Below are 22,555 nucleotides of genomic sequence, written 5' to 3'. Positions count from 1 at the left end.
AATTTCATGAGCATTCATGGCCCGCCATACAATTGCCATACCCAGATGTGGTCCTTGGACCAAAAAGTTTGCCCACTCCTGCGCTAATCCACATGGACAATAACGCAGCATCCCGTTGATTCCCTTTTGAATTTTAACCAAATCCTGGATGGTTTTAACCAAATTTTAACCAAATCCTGCCAACTTTTCCTGCAGCAGGACACCAGCTAGGTAATCATGTTTTGGGGAAGGGTGTGTTTTCTGGGCCCTCTTCGATAGGACATAACCACTTAACTCATAGATGGATTGCGCAGTCACCACCTGCTTGAAAAGCTGTGTGGCATACACAGGTGGCTTGCCATGGATAGCTTGGGATAGAATGTCCCTTTGCCATTCAGGAACCTCCAGGATTATGTCCTCCGGAATGTAAATCCTTTCAGGCATTCCACTTCTGAGTGTGACAAAATGCACCCCTGTATTTACACACTACACACATTGTAGTAATCTTTTTACAGAATATGCCTTGTGAGGTATCAATTGAACCTAATAATTCACTGGTCACTATCAGGGTAAAATGTGTGTAGCAATATTATATGTAAAGTTCTGACTTCCCCCTGTATGAGCGTGCATGTTCAAACCCACATAGCCATGAGGCAGAAGTTGTTGTTAAACAGGTCTATCCTAGACAAAAATGTGTTTACTTCAATTTACATATAAGTAGTAAAAAGAGCCCTCAGGGCAGCAAGAGGGGGAAAACTAGTTCCTCAAAGACAAAGGACAAGCTGATGCCTCTAGCCAGATGTTATCCAAACTGATTGGCAGTCACTAGTCAAGTGGCCATTCTTTGGCAGCAAAGGGGGACAGGAACAGATTAATCTGCATTTTAACAAACAAAAACATGGAACCTCTTTCACCACGAGACTCCATGTCTCTATCCTCATAGCAGGAAGGAACTTTATCAAAGGGTAACTTCAGGACAACGCATTTCAAAGGATGACTGGACTATAAAAGGGAGGAGTAAAAACACCCCAGGTTATCTTTGTCTTCTTAGGTGACAGAGAAGGAGAAAGGAACTAATCCTTTGATTTTGGGGGGAAATTCCTGATCTAGGAACTTGGTCAGCAGTGTTGCTGGGAACCTCTGGGAAAGATTTTATCTTGAAACAAGTCTAGTCTGTTTTTAGCTACTAGAAAGTCTTGTATCCCTTTGTGACTTTAATGCCTTATACGTGTACTCACTTAAAATCTCTCTCTTTGCCGTTTAAAATTGTTTTATAAATCTAAACCAATCCAGCGTTGTGTTTAAACTGAACTGTTTGGGTAACTCTAATTAAAGTAGCCAACTGTTGCATATTGACCCCTTAGAGGGCAACAGACCTGTGATATCTAAACTGCCCAGGAAAGAGCTTGACAGAGTAGAAGACAGGTTTGGGGGGAAATTCAGGACTGGGAGTGTGTAGGGGTCACCCTGCAAATAGTAACCAAGGCTGGTGGAAGCCAGAGTGTGACTGGAGTGTTGCTGACAGGCTGCTGGGGTTAGAGCTGTTGTACCAGGGCTGCAGCTCTACAAACGCTTAAGGTGTGATCTGCATGCTGTTTTATAGTTCCCAACCTCAGCTCCTCACACTGAAAAGGATTGTGAGGTACCTAAGGTTGGAGGGCAGGTGGTAACAACCCCTCACTGGTCTGGCTTGCACCCAGGAATGTGACTGGTGAACGTGCTAGAAAGGGGACGGTGACAAGGGGATGTGCAAAAGTAGGGAATTGATTTGTTTGGACTGGTTCACTGTTTTGCAGTATTCAATGCACTTTATTTTATTCCTGGTGTTGCAAGGCAGGCCACCTGCCATCACAATACTTGAATATTGTTTTGGTTATACTGTCATGTTTACAAAATAAGGCTTTTACTGTGTCAAAAAAGGTTTATTACTATCACTGCTCATTACATCGTATAAGCTGTATTTCAAAGAATAAGACAAGGCACAACTGAGAAGCTATATTCAAATGCAATTTCTCAATACAGCTACTCAGATCAATCCATAATGAAAATCCACAATTCATGTCTCAAATCACTGTCCCTGGCCATTGTATAAGCAGTCATCTCATCCACAATTAACAATTCATGACAATCACCCCCTTTGTAGTGTACAGCAAGAGTGCTTCATTTACTGTAAAAAGTGCTGTACAAATACATGAGGCCTACTATTCTCCCTCAACTATTGGTCCATGCAAGTTCAGAATGTGGGTGCAGAAATCATCCCTGATCTCTGTTGTCAGTGAGTGCCCTGCTCCAGCTCTGACAGGTGTGCTTTTCTGGTTGAGGGTACCAGTTCTGCAATGCATTACTGTCCTAGGTCTATTCAGGAGCAAATGGCTCATCTTTGTATTCTCAAAGATTGTGTGGAGGACAGCAAGCCACAATAATGCAGACAGCAGTGGTGACACCAGAAGCCAAAAGGTTCTGTAAACAGCGCCAGTGGGATTTCAATCTGCCAAAGGCACGTTCAGCCACCATTATATACTTGCTGAGTGTAATTCAACCTTTTGCCTGGTGCTCTGAGATCAGGATATGGTTTCATAAGCCAAGGGAAAAGGCGGGTAAGCAGGATTACCTAGAATAAGAGTGGAGACAGTAACTCCACTTATGACAAGTCATATGATAATAGTGTCCCAACTTGTCCATGAGGGTAGACTCCAGCTTGGCAGAAAATCCTGGCATCATGAACTTTTCCAGTGCAGTCCATGTTGGTGTCCAGAAATCAGCCTCTGGTTCACAAGGGCCTGCATAATGGAGTAGTACCCTTTGTGGTTTATGGACTTGTGCCCCTTCAGGAGGGCAAACTATGGGCACATGAGTCCCACCAATGGCCTTGGTGCAGTTTGGAAACCTCACTCTCTAAAAACCAGTAATTACTTCAGGGATATTGCTTATGCCCACCACCTTTGGGTAAATCTCACACCTGATTGCCTCAAACCTCCATCACCACTTTACCCACATCTGACTTTCCAACATCAAACTGGTTAGTAATGGGCCCAGAGTTGCCAACTTCCAGATGGTTATTGCAATCTGCTTCTTGACTGGCATGGCTGCCCTCATGCATGGGTCAACTCGGGAGGGTTGGGATAAGCTGCTGCCAAGCCTCAGCACTATAGCTTACTTTATGCAAAAGTTCTGGAGCCACTGCTGGTCATCTCAGGTCTGCATGAGGATGTGACCCTACCAGACTGTGCTTGTGACACTACACCAGAAGTGCCAGCTTCTAATGCGGGCATCAGTAGCTATACCACGATTCACAAGGGGCATCAGCCAGTTCAAATCTGTCTTGTTCTCCTTCTCCAGATGCCTTTGGTAGGTCAGAAAATGCCTCTGAAAAGTCCACCCCCATCTCAGAGATGTTCTGTCAGTTTCCTCAAAGGGGAGTTAAAGCCCAAACAGGACAGGTTCTTCAAATGGTGACTCCTCGTTGCTGGCTCCAGCTGCTGGGATTGTGCAGACCAAAACACTACTCAGCAGGATGTGTTGGCAGGCTGTGACAATTTCCAGTCCAGTTTTTTTCCCCACAGTGCACGATGACTAGAGTGGCTATAGCTAGGAAGCCTAGCATAGGCTGGTTTGACTCAGGTCTGTGTAATGCTGTGTAGACATCAAGTGCAGATGTGAGACTTGGGTCCACAAATTCTAAAGAAAGAGCCAATAGTCAGTGTGGATGCACAAGGCCTGGCTTACAAACCCTGAGCCTGCAGGCTTGAGGCCTGCAGGCTTGAGGCCTGCAGACCCTGGGCTTGTATTGCAATGTAGACATACCCCTTCTGATCTGCCTGTTTCTTCATTCTTCTCTGCTCCCTCCTGAAAGATAGGTGTGAGACTTCAGCAGATGAGTCTTTTGTCGTTAAAGTTAATACTTCCACTTCTGGGCGGGAGCAGTGTCTGGGGAAATTTATAACACTGTCTATATAATCTGAAGCCAATTTTTAGAGTTTATAGGGGACAAACCTCAACAAAATATCTGCACTCTAGACAATGCTTTTCATTAGGGTGTTATAAGGCTAATCTGTGCTCTTTACTTTATGTAATAAGTCTATTAACATTCCAATTCAAATGAAATGTAAATCCTTTGAAAAAGAACTCTAATGCCAGCTACAGGCATCAAGAACTGGCAAGAACCAGCAAGCATGACACTAGAAACTGTTCTCAAGTTTGGCAAGATAATAAACGCCTAAAGGAACTGGCATGATATAGCTAGACTTCAATGCGATTAAGCAACAGCGCTGCAATAGAAACATCATAAAAGCTATGTTTTATGAGTGTTATGTAATAAAAATCAAAGCTGAATAAAAATCAATTCAGCATATTTCTTCTTACGTTGTGAACATAGCTATTAAAATCTTGGGAAGGGCCTTCCAAATGGTATTGCCTCACAAAAGCACTTTAAATACAGTATTTGGCATCCATCACCCGTAATGCATCAAAAACCCAATTTTGAGACTTCTCATTCTGAATTGAAAGTTTCTGTAGGTGGTCATCATGCAGATCAAGATTATCTTGAAAACTTTGGACTTCTCAAAAAAGACAGCATCGGAGATGCTACTACCCAGGAAGAAACGGGAGAATTTGTACCTATGAACATTGCTTTTGTCTTGGGCTCCTTACGGAGAAGGATGCAGTGGGAGAAACTAAATAGAATGTCTGCTTCTTTCACGAGTCTGTGATGCAAGTCGTACTAAGGTGGCCTGTCTTGTCTAGCAGAGGCAGGCTTAATGATGCACCTGGAAGTTTAGTGTCAATCCCGCATCTGGAATGGAGGGGGAATGTATTGAGACAGCCATGAGGATGTGCATGAGGGGCTGTTGAGCGCTGTGCTGTAGTGTACGCTATGCCTGGAGGCTGATGGAGCAGGATGCCACCAGCTGTACTGCTGCTCCCAGAGGACGTGTTTTCCTGGCCAATGGCTGTTGAGTACCTCACTTTCATAGTGCGAAGAGAGGCTCCGATATTATTTGTTGTAGGAACGTCCAGTCCCTTCACCCCAACACGCCTTTCGATGGCTGCACACCCGTACTGAAGGTAGTGTGTGACAGGTGCTGACACACCGGGCTGGGCACTGTGTGACTTTCTTTGTCTGCACTGGGCGGTCACCGCCTACACAACAGCTGAGCACATGAGAAGAGCTCAGGAAACATGCATATCCCTTCCACACCCTTCTGCAAGAAATAGGATTGATCACTGGGTCAATCTTCTGCCCTCATTTACAGCGTAAATCTGGAACACAATTGGGCCCAAAGGCAGTTTGACATTGGCTTTAATGGACGTAGAGCATACGTTTGATAATTTTCAAATAAAAAAGAGGGACAAATTCCAGTCTGGATTTCTGTTTGGTACACAGCAGAGTGTGGCCAAAAGCCCTGGGTTTCCATCCCTGGTTTACCAGGAGGAATGTGTTTGAACCCCATTCCTGACAACAGTTAAATGCTTAAGACCCCAGTTCTGCGTGCTGGAGAAAGCAGATTATTGTTAGGCTGCAAGTCTCAGTTGTGTTTCTCAAAAGAAGTAACAGAACAAGAGCAGTTCTACAGTTGAGTCCAGTGGGAGGAGATGGTACCTGTAATTAGTAATGCCTCAGTGAAAGCTGTGTTGCCAACATTAACAATATCCTGAGTGTTCCAATTTGGGGCAGATTTTGGGAGGGGTGGGGGGTTGTAATCTTCAGAACACACACAAGCAACTCAGGAATCTTTCCCAAGCCGTCTGCATTTTCTCTCTATGGCTTAGGGTTGCCAGCCCTCCTGGATTGTCCTGGAGTCCCCAGGAGTTAAAGATTAATCTTTAATTAGATTGTCATGTGATGAAACCTCCAGGAATATGTCCAACCCAAACTGACAACCCTCCTATGGCTACTAGAGACCTCTGTGACTACCACTGCCTGCCCTAGGGGTTGCACTTGTGGGTTCTGTGCAGGCATACCAGAGCTGAGTTAACTCCAAGCCCATCTAGCTGGGCAACAGGCTCCTGCATATTCCCTCCACTGCAGCAGGGAGTTAATGCAAGTAAGAGTGGGAAAGCTCCTCCTTGCAGGCAAAAAGAGGGAAGCTAGGGAGCCTGCTATGGGGGGTCTGGGGGGAGTGGGGAATGATCCAGAAGGGCTGAGGGCAATGGTAGTGAGGCTGGGGGGCAGGGGAGGTTCCTGTGTATTTAGGGTCATATATTGTATGCAATTCGGAGTTGAATTTTCAGCCAATAATTATGGCACATCTGGGGCAGTTGGGCAAAAACCAGAGACCAAACCATGAGTTCTGACCTCCTGGGGTTGTGATATGGTCAACTGCTAAACATACAGGACCAGCCTTACACACACTGGCACTATGGGAGCAGCAAGGTTGGGTCCACCTATTGTGAAAGCAGGGTGCCTAGAACAGGTTTATTAGCAGTGCTTGCTGGTCAGAAAACAGTTCAGTTTTCCCCCCTCCTTTGTGCAAAATTGACTTTACATTTAAAATGTTCAACTGAACTTTTCACATGTCTAGTTGTGATAAGTCAAAACTTTCCATGGTAAGCAGACACTTTCTGCAAAAAACCCTGTCAAAAACCCAATTTTTCTTCAAACAGTTTCAATGGAAAATTTGTCACCAGTCCTATTTAAGTCCTTGTAAACAGATCCCATTGTAACAGATTTATCAAGTTTTGTTTGCATTGGAGTTTCCAGCTTCTGACTATTCTTTTAGTAGTTAAGATTAGTCATGCAGCAGCTGTTGACAGCCAGGCAAAAGGGGCCAAATCCTGTGGACTGCACACAGGCAAAAATCCCACAGAGGTCATCACACCTGATTCTTGTCTAACACCAGTGTAACTCCATTGCTCCTGAATTACCCCCATACAGTAGACCAGCGTCACTGGCTATACTTTCCCTTTTTAAAGGGCAAGCCTAGGTCAACATCCCCATCTCCAAGGTGTGGCCTGAATTTATGGACCCAAAGAGATAAGGGTCACTGTCCAATATTAAACCATGTTCAGGGTCTGGAACAGAGACTTCACCCTGCTTAATACCCTGGCAAGCATCCTTAAAAATCATTTTTAACCTTTTATTAAAGATACAGGGGGAAAAGAAAAGCACAAAGCATTTGAAATGTAAAGAACTTAATAAGGTTTTCATTTTAACAACTCTTGTTCCCTTTAGCTGGAGATTTTACTTTAACAGCTCCAGCCCTCTCAGCTTCATTTCCTCAAAAAAGGACAGTTATTACCATCTGTAATACCATCTAAGAGAATGTCACTAGGGGGGTTTTCGAATTCCATTTCCTAAAAAGACAAACACACCAAAGAGGAGAGAGAAGAATAGCACAGAGAGAAAATGTAGCTTCTGTCTCTGCTGTTGACTTTCACTTGCAATGTCTGCTGAGAAAACATAAGACAATGTGTTGTGCCTATCAACCACTCTGAGACCTGGCAAACTTGTCAAGCATCAGGCTGTTTAGGGCATTGCTTTTAGTTGCCTCTTTCTAGTCATAGGTTTACAGCATTGTTGCAAAATATACAGTCTTGGTCAGACTCTTATTAGACAGAAGGAAAAAAGGAGAGGGATAGGAAAGAAGAAAAAATAAGGTGGGAAAGGAAAAGGACACGATGGGTGGAGGAGAGACAGTCTCACATCTCAGGTGGCATTCGGGATTTAAATGGAGCTGGTGACGGTGGCAACATCATTTGAGCCTGGCCTGATCTGGTCCTGGCCTGATCTGGTCTGGAAGTCACTCGGGATTAGGACAGAAAAGGTCTGGGGTCCCAGGAGGCAGTTGGGGTGGCAGCCATGAAGGTGAAGATTGCTCGAGCAACCAACTCTTTTCCTAAAGTTTCTTTAATGACCCTAAAAGTGATGTGTAAAATAGCCCATACTATCATCTTGTCCGCCAACAAAGCCTAGATTCTGACACCAAGTTTGGTCTGTAGATTTCTGATTCCATACTCTTCTTGTGTCTCAAGCATGATCTTAACATAGTCCTTGAGTTATGTCAACATTCCTCTTTGTTTGGGGAGTTCAGTTTTTCTGTCTCCTTTTCATATCTGTTCCCATCAAGACTTTTTTTTTTTACAAAGGCCACAATATTTTAACCTTTCCAGTTGAGCTCACAATCAGAAGTAAATTTTGTAGGTCCAATTATTGCAACAGGCCCTTTTAAAAACAGGTCTTCTGGGACTCTTAGTCTAGGAGGGTCATGTGAGTGCAGGCTGGAAGTGGGGCCTCCAGGGGTAGGGAACAAGGATATTAAAGAGCTGCCTATAGTTTAGGACAGCAGTTCTCGCAACAAATTTTTGGTGGCCTCAGAGTGTGGCCACCAACTCTCACTGGTGGCCGCACAGACACTTTTCCCCTAAAATACTTAATTAACTTTAGGAGAAACAGTTAAATATGCACAGATTCACATCCAAGTCATTGTAATGTATATTTGTTGGGGTTTTTGGCTGACTCAATAACAAAAATAATGCTGCCTCCCCCTTCTGGCCACCCCCCTCCCCCAATCCAGGGCTTAGTGGATCCTGGGGCTTGCTGCGAAAAGTGATATTTGCTAATATCACAGCACACTTAGTAGCTGCCAGGGAGGCTATGAAAAGTGATAAGTGATATCAACAAACATACAAGTATCTCTTTTAACAGATTGCTAGTAAGTCTGCTGTGAAAAGTGATACGTGAATGTTTGTTTATATCACTTTTCTCAGCAAGCCCCAGGACCCATTAAGCCCTGGATGGAGGGGCCAAAGGGAGAGGCAGCAGGGGACAGAGGTGATGGTGGGGTGGATGCGGGGCTGGGGGAGGCAGCGGGAGCCCGGGGCAATGTGGGGGATAGATGTGGGGCTGGGGGAGGCAGCAGGGGCCTGGATGGATACAGGGGCAATGGGGGTGGGTGATGAGCTGCACTGTTGCGCGGCCAGAGCCAGGGCCTGGTGTCAGCTGCCACAGGGCCAGGGCCGGGGCTCAGTGCCCGTGGCCAAAACCTGGAGCTGGGGACAGGAACTGTATGGCTGGACCCAAGGATTGGAGTCTGCTGCCATGCAGCCAGAGCGGTGGGTCAACGCCCATGGCTAGTGCCTGCCGCCGCATGGCCAGAGTCCAGAGCTGGGTGCCAGAGCCCAGGAGTGCGTGGCTGGAGTCAGGAGTCAGCGCCCGCCACTGTGTGGCCAGAGCCCGGGAGCAGAGCTGTGGGTTGGTGCCTGCTGCTGTGCAGCTGGGGCAGGAGATCAGCGCCAGGGGCTAGGGCCGGGTGGCTGGAGCCTGGGGCCAGCGCCCGCCACTGCATGGCCAGAACTGGGGGGCCAGAGGCCGACTGAAGCTCCACGGCTGGAGCTGGGGGTCAGCAACTGAGTGGGCTCTGTAACTGAGGTGGAGAACTTGGAATGAAGTTGTGCCCTGGGGAGGGTGAAGTTATACCATGGAGAGGGGGAAAGATAGACCCTCTGGGAAGGGCTGTTTTCCTAGTAAGGAGTCTGGCTGACCTAAGTGAAGGTTTCCCCTTCCCTTTTGGGGAGCAAACTGAGTGCCCCAAATGAAGACCCTTGATATAGGCAGAAGGTTAAACTATCACCACACCAAATGACTCTACTAATCTAGGGAAGACTGCCTTCAAAGGCAACTGAGGCAGTGGATGCAGCTCCATGCTGGAGGGGAGAGGTGTTTCTTTGGGAAAAAAAACTGAAAATGAACCTCAGAATCTCCCTTAACACTTATATTAACTTCCCCAAAACTTCACTGACAGAGTTGACGTTCCTCAGTGCTGCCTCATACTCTTCCAGAATGTGGAGTGGCTAAAAGAAAAAGGGTCAGGTCCCAAGAATTTTTATAGAGGTTTTTTTGCAGCCTTTTGACAGCACCAATCCTTGGGTGAACAATAGGCTTTTGCAGTAACCTTCTATTTCCTAAACATCACCGGTAATTAGATATATGGATTAACCTAAGGTAATTACCTTATATCGCCCACGATTTGCAGGTGATTTGCTGCATATTTCAAATAGAAATCAAGACAATGATATCACTGTATTTACAAAAAGAAAAGGAGTACTTGTGGCACCTTAGAGACTAACCAATTTATTAGAGCATAAGCTTTCGTGAGCTAAAAGCTTATGCTCAAATAAATTGGTTAGTCTCTAAGGTGCCACAAGTACTCCTTTTCTTTTTGCGAATACAGACTAACACGGCTGTTACTCTGAAAACTGTATTTACAGTTCATTTAAATGTTAATATCGTCTTTGATTTCTGAATTAACAGAATACAACGATAGACAGGAACTGCTAGATTACATTTTAACAATTTATATGTAAACACATGAAAAGACAAATATTATCTATCAATATTTCTCTAAAGATTGAATCTGGGTCAATTATCCTGCAAGTTGCTTAATCCTTTCTGGACTTATGTCACAATTAGCTCTTCTTCCCCCTAAGTAGAGGACCTACACTTTCCTTAATCTTTCTCTATGTATTTAAAGAATTATGCCTTATGTCCTCCTTGCTAGGTGTAACTCATATCGTGCCTTAGCCTTTCTGATTTTGTCTCTAGTGTGCTGTTCTTTTGTACCCCTCAGCAATTTGTCATATTTCCACCTTTTTGCAAGCATGAAAGATGGCCCTCACTGGCAGTGAAGTCTAGTAATTAGGGAGGGGTGTGGTAGGTTGTCCCCCTCCCTGATGTCTCCCCTTTCCTCTCCAACTCCATCCTATCAGGTCTGTCCCTTCTTTGTGGCTCAGCCATAAAATAAAAAGTCTTTTCTGAGGCCCACAAGGGCTTTAGGCTTTCTCCTTAGCTCTGGGATTGGGGTCTGGACCCTTGTGTATTCAGGACCTTCCCCAGCTAGATTCCCCACTGAGGGGTAGACTCCTATTGTCCCACCTTTAGGGATTCATAGGGGAGCCCAAGCCCACCCTTTCCAACAGGCTCTGATCCAGGCCCAATGGTGGGCAGTGAAGTTCTACACCTTGTGGTGCTAAATGGCTGCTTCCCTCGGTCACTTCCTCCCTGAATTTCCCTTTTTCTTCACGGGTGCAGTGCCTGGCAATAGCAGGGCACACACCTCTGCTACACTGACCCCACAGGCAGGAGGAGACGAGACAATCCAAGGCCAAGAGGGTCTGGTTGTCTTCCCACTTGGCCGTTGTAGTCAGGTACTGTTGGGTTCAGTTTGGGATGCAGGACTGTACTGTGCATGTCTCTCAAGCGTCTGTGAGGAAGCAATATCGTGCACAGATGTCTTACTGCCTGTAAGTAGAGGTACTAAAGCTTGTGTAGTGCAATTATTTCAAATATTTCTAAACTTGTCCTTGGTCCTAGTCAATAACTGATTCTGGTACTGTCAGAGCCGTCGGGGGGGAGGCGGGGCAAGTGGGGCAATTTGCCCCAGGCCCCGGAGCAATACACTATACTATAGTATTGCAACTTTTTTTTTAATAGAAGGGGCCCCGAAATTGCTTTGCCCCAGGCCCTCTGAATCCTCTGGGTGGCACTGGGTACTGTCCATGCTAGACACTTCATGAAGGTCAGAGCTTTAGATTTTTCCCTATCTCTTCCTCAAAGTTATAAGAATCTGGGTATGTTGAGAAGCTCATGGGGCAGGGTACTGTGTCAGGAAACCCTTGACCAAATGAACCAGGAAGCTGCTTTTCTTTGATCACACTGTCCCATTCAGGAAATGGGTGAGGAGCATAAGTTATGATTACATTAGCCTGCCTTCTCTCTATTGATTTAATGCTGTATCCCTAGACAACACTTTTTGTGAGGCTCTCTTGGGGCATCCAGAAGTATGGGTCACCTGTTACCCCTCAGAAAGAGAGATTTTCTGCTGCTAAATGGTGTCAGCTCCCTGCCAGCCCAACAAACTCCTCGGGACTCTGCCAGTCCTTTCCTTGCCTTGCATGTAACTCTTGGTGCCCTCCAGTTCCCAAATCCCTGGAAGAGTGTTCCTCTGCCATCTCCTGTCACTGGACGCTACAGAAATGACCAAGTCTGCTGTCTCTACAGAGGATTGGTTAGAGTGCTGTTGCAGGGCAGAGGCCCTTTTCGCATGGGTGCTGAAGAGGCTCTTAGAGTCACACTTCTATAGTAAAATCTGCATTAAGCTTTGGTCTCAGGGGAAAACTCTCTAAAAGAGCTCCTGCAGGATGCAGGCCCAGAGCAAGTAACATGCACAACACACCTTTTCTGAAAGCTGCCAAGGCTAGGGCTCAAACTCACACTACGTAAGTTTTCAGTTTTAAGGGCTACAGTCTGTTACTTGGAGCCACCCACTTACTGTGACAGCAGACTGCCTGCAAATCCTCTGGCTGCAACAAAGCCTTAGTCTTGCTGAACATGTGAATTTCACTCTTTGGCATGTCTGGGTCAACCATGTTGGAGTTTGTGATAAGGTACATCCCCCCACCTCCCCAGACAGCCACTCTGTGATATGACAAGTGCACCTGCCTCAGCTTCCCTTCAGAGTCCCTAGGAACTCCACACAAGCTTTCTTGACTCACTAATACCCTCCTTGGGTACTAGGTATTACTAAATATAGTTCAGATAATCCATAAAACAGAATCCCAAACAGTCTACTTCTCATACCCAGTGTACATACTGGAGTTCTTCAGTCTATTGACATGGCATAGAATGGTGGTTGTCAATCTTTTTTTACCCAGAGACCCCTAAACATAAATAGACAAACCTGCCAACCTCTAACTGCTTCCTAATTATTTTGTTGTTTGTAATTTATTTCTTTCACATTACTTTAATAGTTATCACAAATATCACTATAGAGAAACTATTTGAATAGATCAACAAAAAACACAGCAAATTAAAATATTGACAGCTTACCTGATACTAATGTGATCCTTGGGCTTGTTTGGTAGCACACAGCTTGTCCAGTTGAGTAATTTCAGCTGGGCAAGTGCGAAGGTCATCTCCAACACTCACTCTTGAATGCTGTTTGTTTTTAATGCTGAGGAGGGCTGAGAATCCATTTTCACAAAGGTAAGTGGTAGCAAATGGAAGGAGGACTCTCAGAGAATAGTTAGCGAGTTCAAGAAATTCACTACATATGTGCAACCAGAATTCAGCAACAGGCATGGTTTCATGGGCACATTTCATACTGGTGTTTCCCAGCTCAATAAACTCCTCCTCCTCCTCCTCCTTAGGAATCATTTCAAGCAATTCCACATTGGAAGATAAAAAGCGATTTGTGATCCATATCATGTCAGTATTGCTTACCATGTTGCTGAAGGACATTCAGACTGGTAAAGTAGGGATTCCATGTGTTCAGTCATAATAGCACATAGTCAGGTGGGTGGCCTTGATTGCATCAAAGTTGACTTCATCAAAGTTCAAAAATTTTGGAAGGAGTGGAAACCTGCTCATGTTCCCTTATGCACTCACTTCTGCCATAAATCCAGTTTCCTCAAGGAACACAGTCACTTTGTTTGACAGTGTGATAAGAGTTGACTGGTGCCCTTGCATGCTAATATAAATTTGATTCAGGTGAACAAAGATATCAGCAAGCGGAACAAGTCATTCTCCTCTGAGAATCTACCTGCCACTTTGTGTATTTTCTCTTCCAAAAATACCTTCAGAAATTCATGAAGCTCAAAAACACAATTCAAAATCTTTCCCTTGGAAGCAATCTGACCTCTGTGCATAGCCAGCATGTGAGTCTTCCATTTGGGGAGGCTTACACACGAGTGCTGGAAGCTCCCTCGAAGTGGCAGGGGCCATCAGCACGCAGACTGTGGCCCTGGCCCCAAGGCCCCACCACTTTCCTGAGGCCCTGCCCTTGCTCCACCTTTCCCCCCCACCCCCCCGCCTCTCTGCCTCTTCCCCCGAGGCCCACCTACTGGCCAGCTGACTGCTCACTTGCTTCTCTCTGGAGAGGAGCGAGCGGTGGGTGGGGAACACCTAGGGGGAAGAGGCAGAGTGAGGGCAGAGTTCACCTGGGGAGAGCCTGCTGAGGCTTACATCTTGCCGGCTTCTCTGAGTAGTTACTACAACTCCTGAGGAAGCTCGTAGAAGGAAGGTAATACGGATGGGGGGTGTTCAGCTGTTGTGACCTGCACTGGATGTGCCATGTTTGTCTTTCTTCCAGAGGACAGAAGCGACTTTGTCTGTACAAAATGCAAGCTGGTCTCCATATTGGAAGAGAAGGTTCAAGGTCTGGAGCAACAGGTATCGACCCTGCCTTGCAAAAGAGAAACTGAAGATTTCCTGGACAGATGTCAGGATATGCTTCTCCGGGCACAATGTTCTGAAGATTCAGAGCAGGCTGCGCAGCGGGGACAGGAGGATGGTGAAGAAATTTGGCAGCATGTGACCTCCAGAAGAAGAAAGGGGAGCGTCCATGTACCAGCAATGCAGATACAGGTAAGTAACCGTTTTCATGTTCTCTCCACAGGTACTAATGCGGAGAATAGACTAGATGATACATCTGAGGGAAGGGAACAGAAGGAAACTCCGCCGATTGGATGGCATGAGATGCACTGTCCCAGGGATGGGGGTTCCACGACCACCACTCCCAAAAGAAGGAGGCGGGTGGTGGTGGTCGGGGACTCTCTCCTCAGAGGGACTGAGTCATCTATCTGCCGCCCCGACCAGGAAAACTGAGAAGTCTGCTGCTTGCCAGGAGCTAGGATTCACGATGTGACGGAGAGACTGCCGAGACTCATCAAGCCCTTGGATCGCTACCCCTTCCTGCTTCTCCACGTGGGCATCAATGATACTGCCAAGAATGACCTTGAACAGATCACTGCGGACTACGTGGCTCTGGGAAGAAGGATAAAGGAGTTTGAGGCGCAAGTGGTCTTCTCATCCATCCTCCCCGTGGAAGGAAAAGGCCTAGGTAGAGACCGTTGAATCATGGAAGTCAACGAATGGCTACGCAGGTGGTGTTGGAGAGAAAGCTTTGGATTCTTTGACCATGGGATGGTGTTCCAAGAAGGAGGAGTGCTAGGCAGAGACGGGCTCCACCTAACGAAGAGAGGGAAGAACATCTTCGCAAGCAGGCTGACTAACCTAGTGAGGAGGGCTTTAAACTAGGTTCACCGGGGGAAGGAGACCAAAGCCCTGAGGTAAGTGGGGAAGCGGGATACCGGGAGGAAGCACGAGCAGGAGCGCATGAGAGGGCAGGGCTCCTGCCTCATACTGAGAAAGAGGGACGATTAACGAGTTATCTCAAGTGCCTATACACAAATGCAAGAAGCCTGGGAAACAAGCAGGGAGAACTGGAAGTCCTGGCAAAGTCAAGGAATTATGATGTGATTGGAGTAACAGAGACTTGGTGGGATAACTCACATGACTGGAGTACTGTCATGGATGGATATAAACTGTTCAGGAAGGACAGGCAGGGCAGAAAAGGTGGGGAGTTGCACTGTATGTAAGGGAGCAGTATGACTGCTCAGAGCTCAAGTATGAAACTGCAGAAAAACCTGAGTGTCTCTAGATTAAGTTTAGAAGTGTGAGCAACAAGGGTGATGTCGTGGTGGAAGTCTGCTATAGACCACCAGACCAGGGGGATGAGGTGGACAAGGCTTTCTTCTGGCAACTCACGGAAGTTACTAGATCACAGGCCCTGGTTCTCATGGGAGACTTCAATCACCCTGATATCTGCTGGGAGAGCAATACAGCGGTGCACAGACAATCCAGGAAGTTTTTGGAAAGGGTAGGGGACAATTTCCTGGTGCAAGTGCTAGAGGAACCCCCCCTATGGGCAGAGCTCTTCTTGACCTGCTGCTCACAAACCGTGAAGAATTAGTAGGGGAAGCAAAAGTGGATGGGAACCTGGGAGGCAGTGACCATAAGATGGTCGAGTTCAGGATCCTGACACAGGGAAGAAAGGAAAGCAGCAGAATACGGACCATGGGCTTCAGAAAAGCAGACTTTGACTCCCTCAGGGAACTGATGGGCAGGATCCCCTGGGAGAATAACATGAGGGGGAAAGGAGTCCAGGAGCGCTGGCTGTATTTTAAAGAATCCTTATTGAGGTTACAGGGACAAACCATCCCGATGTGTAGAAAGAATAGTAAATATGGCAGGCGACCAGCTTGGCATAACAGTGAAATCCTTGCTGGTCTTAAACACAAATCTTGGGAGACAGGCCAGTCCTTGCTTACAGACAGACCCCCAACCTGAAGCAAATACTCACCAGCAACCACAAACCACACAACAGAACCACTAACCCAGGAACCTATCCTTGCAACAAAGCCCGTTGCCAACTGTGCCCATATATCTATTCAGGGGACACCATCACAGGGCCTAATAACATCAGCCACACTATCAGAGGCTCGTTCACCTGCACATCCACCAATGTGATATATGCCATCATGTGCCAGCAATGCCCCTCTGCCATGTACATTGGTCAAACTGGACAGTCTCTACGTAAAAGAATAAATGGACACAAATCAGATGTCAAGAATTATAACATTCATAAATCAGTAGGAGAACACTTCAATCTCTCTGGTCACGCGATTACAGACATGAAAGTTGCTATATTACAACAAAAAACTTCAAATCCAGACTCCAGCGAGAAACTGTTGAAATGGAATTCATTTGCAAATTAGATACAATTAACTTAGGCTTGAATAGAGACTGGGAGTGGCTAAGTCATTATGCAAGGTAACCTATTTCCCCTTGTTTTTTCCTACAAACCCCCCCTCCCCCCCAGACGTTCTTGTTAAACCCTGGATTTGTGCTGGAAATGGCCCACCTTGATTATCATACACATTGTAAGGAGAGTGGTCACTTTAGATAAGCTATTCCAGCAGGAGAGTGGGTTTGTATGTGTATGTGTGTGTGCGGGGGTGGGGGTGGGGGGTGAGAAAACCTGGATTTGTGCTGGAAATGGCCCAACTTGATTATCATACACATTGTAAGGAGAGTGATCACTTCAGACAAGCTATTACCAGCAGGAGAGTGGGGTGGGAGGAGGTATTTTTTCATGCTTTATGTGTATAAAAAGATTTTCTACACTTTCCACAGTATGCATCCGATGAAGTGAGCTGTAGCTCACGAAAGCTTATGCTCAAATAAATTGGTTAGTCTCTAAGGTGCCACAAGTACTCCTTTTCTTTTTGTGAATACAGACTAACACGGCTGTTACTCTGAAACAAAAAAGAAGCTTACAAGAAGTGGAAGATTGGACAAATGACCAGGGAAGAGTATAAAAATATTGCTCGGGGATGCAGGAGTGAAATCAGGAAGGCCAAATCACACCTAGAGTTGCAGCTAGCAAGAGATGTTAAGAGTAACAAGAAGGGTTTTTTCAGGTATGTTATCAACAAGAAGAAAGTCAAGGAAAGTGTGGGCCCCTTACTGAATGAGAGAGGCAACCTATTGATAGAGGATGTGGAAAAAGCTAATGTACTCAATGCTTTTTTTGCCTCTGTCTTCACGAACAAGGTCAGCTCCCAGACTACTGCACTGGGCAGAGTCCTGCACGTAGGACGGCAGAATCCCATGCATCGCTACAGACTAGGGACCGAATGGCTCGGCAGCAGTTCGGCAGAAAAGGACCTAGGGGTTACAGTGGATGAGAAGCTGGATATGAGTCAACAGTGTGCCCTTGTTGCCAAGAAGGCCAATGGCATTTTGGGATGTATATGTAGGGGCATTGCCAGCAGATGGAGGGACGTGATCGTTCCCCTCTATTCGACATTGGTGAGGCCTCATCTGGAGTACTGTGTCCAGTTTTGGGCCCCACACTACAAGAAGGATGTGGAAAAATTGGAAAGAGTCCAGTGGAGGGCAACAAAAATGATTAGGGGACTGGAACACATGACTTATGAGGAGAGGCTGAGGGAACTGGGATTGTTTAGTCTGTGGAAGAGAAGAATGAGGGGGGATTTGATAGCTGCTTCCAACTACCTAAAAGGGGGTTCCAAAGGGGATGGATCTAGACGGTTCTCAGTGGTAGCTGATGACAGAACAAGGAGTAATGGTCTCAAGTTGCAGTGGGGGAGGTTTAGGTTGGATATTAGGCAAAACTTTTTCACTAGGAGGGTGGTGAAACGCTGGAATGCGTTACCTAGGGAGGTGGTGGAATCTCCTTCCTTAGATATTTTTAAGGTCAGGCTTGACAAAGCCCTGGCTGGGATGATTTAGTTGGGGATTGGTCCTGCTTTGAGCAGGGGGTTGGACTAGATGACCTCCTGAGATCCCTTCCAACCCTGATATTCTATGATTCTATGATTCATGGGGGAAGAGGCCGAGCAGGGGCAGAGCACAGTCAGGGCCATGGTCCAGGTGCCGGTGGTGCGCCCAGCCTGCCACACTTCTAGAAAGTTTCGCCTCCAGCGTTCCATGGCATTTGACTTCCTGCATGGCCAGGCTTTTTAGGAGAGGCTTAGACTTCCCAAGCCTCTTATAAGCACTGCCCATGCCTTAGTGTGCAGGAGATGGTTGTCATACAATTCATCCATTTCTGCAGCACCACACTGCTGAAAAAGTACATGCATGCAATGGTTGTGCTTTGATAAAGTCACCAACTTTTATTGTCTCATCAAGTACATCTTTCAGGTCATCTGGCATCTTTCTCATGACTAGGTTCTTCCTGTGAAGCATGCAAAGCGTTACTTTTGCGAATGGTGCAACATCCCCGTAATTTTTTTTGCAACCCCATTATGCCTCCCATCATCGCAGCAGCACTGTCTGTGCACACACGATACCACTGCCTTCAGTCTAAGTTGTTGCGCTCATCGTGAAATTATCCAGACTCTTAAAAATCTTATCACTTGTCGTTTTTGTCAGTAGTGATCTGCAAAACAGTGAGCTGCAAAACAGATCTATTTTCCCATCACAGGTGTATTGCACATAAACCAAACAGCTGAACCTCACCTGACACATCCAAAGATTCGTCCAGGTGTAAGCTGTATTTCCCACTTGCTTGAATCCTGTGTAACAACTAGCCTGTTGCATCAGCTGCAACATCTGTAATTCACCTTTTAATGGTGTCATTTGATACTAGCACATTCTTCAGTTTATTAACAGCTTCGTCCCCTAATATTTCATGACACATATCAATTGCAGCTGGCACCAGCAAAGTTTCAGAAATTGTATGTGGCTTTCTGTTTTTAGCAATTCTAATTGCAACCATGTAGGATGCTTTGAGAGCCTTCTCTTGTACAGTTACACAGTTTGTATAGTCTTATTGTTTGTCTGTTTGTTTTTAGTAGGCAATTCCGCTTCCTTTCAAAGTACTCCACTGGCTTGTCAATGCTTTCCTCATGCAAAGACCTCAGATGTCTTGTAAATTTTGCCAGCTTAAGTGCTTCATTAGAAAGTACTTCTCCACAAATTACACACTGTGGTCTTGATTCTCCACCGACACATACAAACACAAAACTAAGTTTAATGTAGCAGTCATCATATTTCCTCAGTTTGTTTTTTGAAAGGGGTTCAGTTTTGCTTCTTTCTTTCTCTTCTGTCTTATTTGAGACGTTTTCTGCTTCATGAACTGCCAAAGTAGACTGAGTCATTTTACAGACAGCAAACTTATCCCTTATAGAAATTAAATGAATTAATTATATTTCACAGTTGCAGCTGAAATGATCACCCTGCGCTGAATTACAAAGGTCCATGTCAAACCGATGTCTACAACACAACTGGTGTAAACCAGATGGGTTATTGGCACATGACAGATACAAAATGTGGAACCTCAGCTTTTACTTCAGTAATTTAAACACATTAGATTTGTATTCCTGTGCATCGTTCTCAAATTATTTTCACAAATGGATGTTTTAAATGACAAATTACAGCGTTGTTAGGTGATATATGAACAGTGCCAAGACTCTATCAACTTGGAATGTAAAAAGAAAAGGAGGACTTGTGGCACCTTAGAGACTAACCAATTTATTTGAGCATGAGCTTTCGCTGTGTGTATATAAAGTCTGCTGCAGTTTCCACGGTATGCATCCGATGAAGTGAGCTGTAGCTCACGAAAGCTCATGCTCAAATAAATTGGTTAGTCTCTAAGGTGCCACAAGTACTCCTTTTCTTTTTGCGAATACAGACTAACACAGCTGTTACTCTGAAACTTGGAATGTGCGACTGAAAGTGTCAGCATGGTGTGTCATTTATTATTATGTAGTTGCTGGCACATTCGTAGACTCCCTTGATTATACTGGCAGACCCTTAAGGGTCTGTAGACCACAGGTTGAGAACCACTGGCATATACCATGCTCTACCACCTTCTGCCATAGCAGGGCTCTTCAGGCCTCACCTGTTCTTCTGGCAGGACAGGCCCACTGCATTTCCAGGTGGAGTGCTAATGGGTGGCGGGTAATAGGCCAGGGGAGGCTAAGACTCCGCTGGTGCAGCTGCCGCCAACCCGCCACCTGATGTCTGGGCTGTGGTGGCTCCGCCTCTTCCCCTCCCCGCTCCAGCCCTTCCCAGAGGTCTCCACCACCCATCGCTACCTGGTGAGTCCCTCCTTGCTCCTCTCCTCCACTCCATCCCCCCCTCCAGAGATCCCCTCCACGCACTGCATCCCTCCTCTCCTCCATCCCCTCTCTGCGAGACCCCCCCCCACTTGCCACTTCCCTCCACTCTCCCGCCCCCACGAGGCTGCCTGCCACTCGCTGGTCCCTCCTCTCATCCATCTCCCTCCCTCTGAGACTTCCCCTGCCTGCCACATCCCTCCTGTCCTCCACCCCCCTTCCCAGCAAGACCGCCCGCATGTCCCTCCTCTCCTCCATTCCCTCCCCATCAGACCCCCCTGCCGCTTGCCATGTCCCTCCACCCCCTCACCCCATCAAGACCCCCTGCTCGCCATGTCCCTATCTCTTCCACTCCCCTCCCTCTTCGGGGTGGGGGGGTGAGCAGGGACGCAGGGAGCAGTAGGCAGGGGGCACCTCGTGAGGGAGGGGGTGGAGGAGAGGCGGGACGTGGCAAGCAACAGTGGAGGGGTCCTGGGCGGCAGCTGGAGCAGAGCAAGGGCGGACTGGGGTGGGGCTGTGGGCAGAAGAGGTGGGACAGGGAGCTAGCCTCCCCCAGGGGAAGCATCACCTGCTGCCACCTGTGCCCTCTCTTCAGGGGTGCTGGAACAATTTTTATAGTGGGGGTGCTGAGAGTCATTGAACCAAACTGTAGACACTCTATATAACAGAATCCACTTCAAGCCAGGGAGTGCTGCTCCAGTACCTATGCCTCTCTTCCCAGCAGGAAGCCCCACAGCTTCTCTGCTAGGAGTTCATCCTCACCAGGGGAGCAACCCTCACTCCCCTTGGCCCTCAGCAGTCCACTGGCTCCAGATCTCCAGCATGGAGATGTCAGCAGGCAAGCCCCTCTCCTTCTTCAGTCTTCTTTGGCCTTAGCTTCAGCTCTCCAAACTTAAGTCAGCCAGCAAACCCCACTACTGCCTTCCCCCGAGAACCACCTCCAACTTCTTTTTGGGGTCTCCTGGCCTCGGGCAGCTCTCCCCTGCCAATCATTCACTTTCAGGTAGCTTTCTCCTCTTCTTTTCCTGGCTGAACCCCCCACTTCTTGTATTTTATGGCATAACAGACTCACATTCTGAGTCTATAACTCCCAAGCTGGATTTAATGATATAGTCAGTCTCTTTCTCACTATTTTAAAAAAATTGTAATATTGTGCTTTCTTAATGGTGCCCCATTTTCCTGATGCTCTTACCAGGCATTTTAGCATAATCTTTGTCACTTTTAGGTGCCTGAGTTTGTCATACAAAGTTCCCCAATTAGTATTATACTCTTTACACACCCACAGGATGTGATCAACCATTTCTTTGACCTTGCATATCTCTTATAGCCTATCTTTGTGTTTATTAATGAAGGGCAAGTTACTGTTTAAGCCACAGTGTCTGGCAAGTATGTGGAGTAGAACTCACTCTCTCCCTGGTTCTTTCAATATGTCAGCGTTTTTGATTCTAGGGCATACTTCCTGGAATCTTCCCTTCACATCCTTTGTCCATACTTCCTGCTACTCCTTAGTTCATCTTTAATGAGGTTTTTAAACTCCTGTTTACTTAAAGGGATCAGTCAATTTTTCCCACAGCATTTTTGCTGCTGCGTCTGCCACCTACCTTCCTGCTATCCCATCCTGCATGGGAATCCATGCTATTTCAACGTTTACTCCCATCTGTGCCAATTCTGTTAGTAACAATGTTCATTAATTATATAACTTCTGCTATCTGAATTCTGATTTGATTGCTAGTCGTTTTGATAATGAATCTGACAAGATGACAATGGATGTAGGTTGCACATTGAGCATCTACTATAATGCCAACATTATCCCTGCTAGTTTGTCCACCAAAACAGCTACAGATTTTGATAGTCTAATGGATTTCTTTATTCCAAGTCCTGGGATTCAGAATGCTGTGAGGCTTTCTTATCTTTAGACCCATCTGTAAATATTTGGCAATGTTTGTCCCATTTATTAGCTATAGATCAATTTCCTGTATTTCATACATTTAGCTCTCCTTTTCTCCTTTTAATTTCATTATACAGTTCCACATTTCAGGTTTTTTTCCACCTGTAACATTTTCCCCATGTCTATTTATACTCATTTCTTTTCTCGTAGTTCCTTTGTCTGTACTTCAATACGATTAACATGAGACATTTTTTGTTCTCCCCC

Source organism: Caretta caretta, chromosome 2 (genome assembly GCF_965140235.1).
Source record: "Caretta caretta isolate rCarCar2 chromosome 2, rCarCar1.hap1, whole genome shotgun sequence".
Lineage (NCBI taxonomy): Eukaryota > Metazoa > Chordata > Testudines > Cheloniidae > Caretta > Caretta caretta.
The sequence above is the reverse complement of the archived record's forward strand: the minus strand, read 5'-3'. Positions refer to the sequence as shown.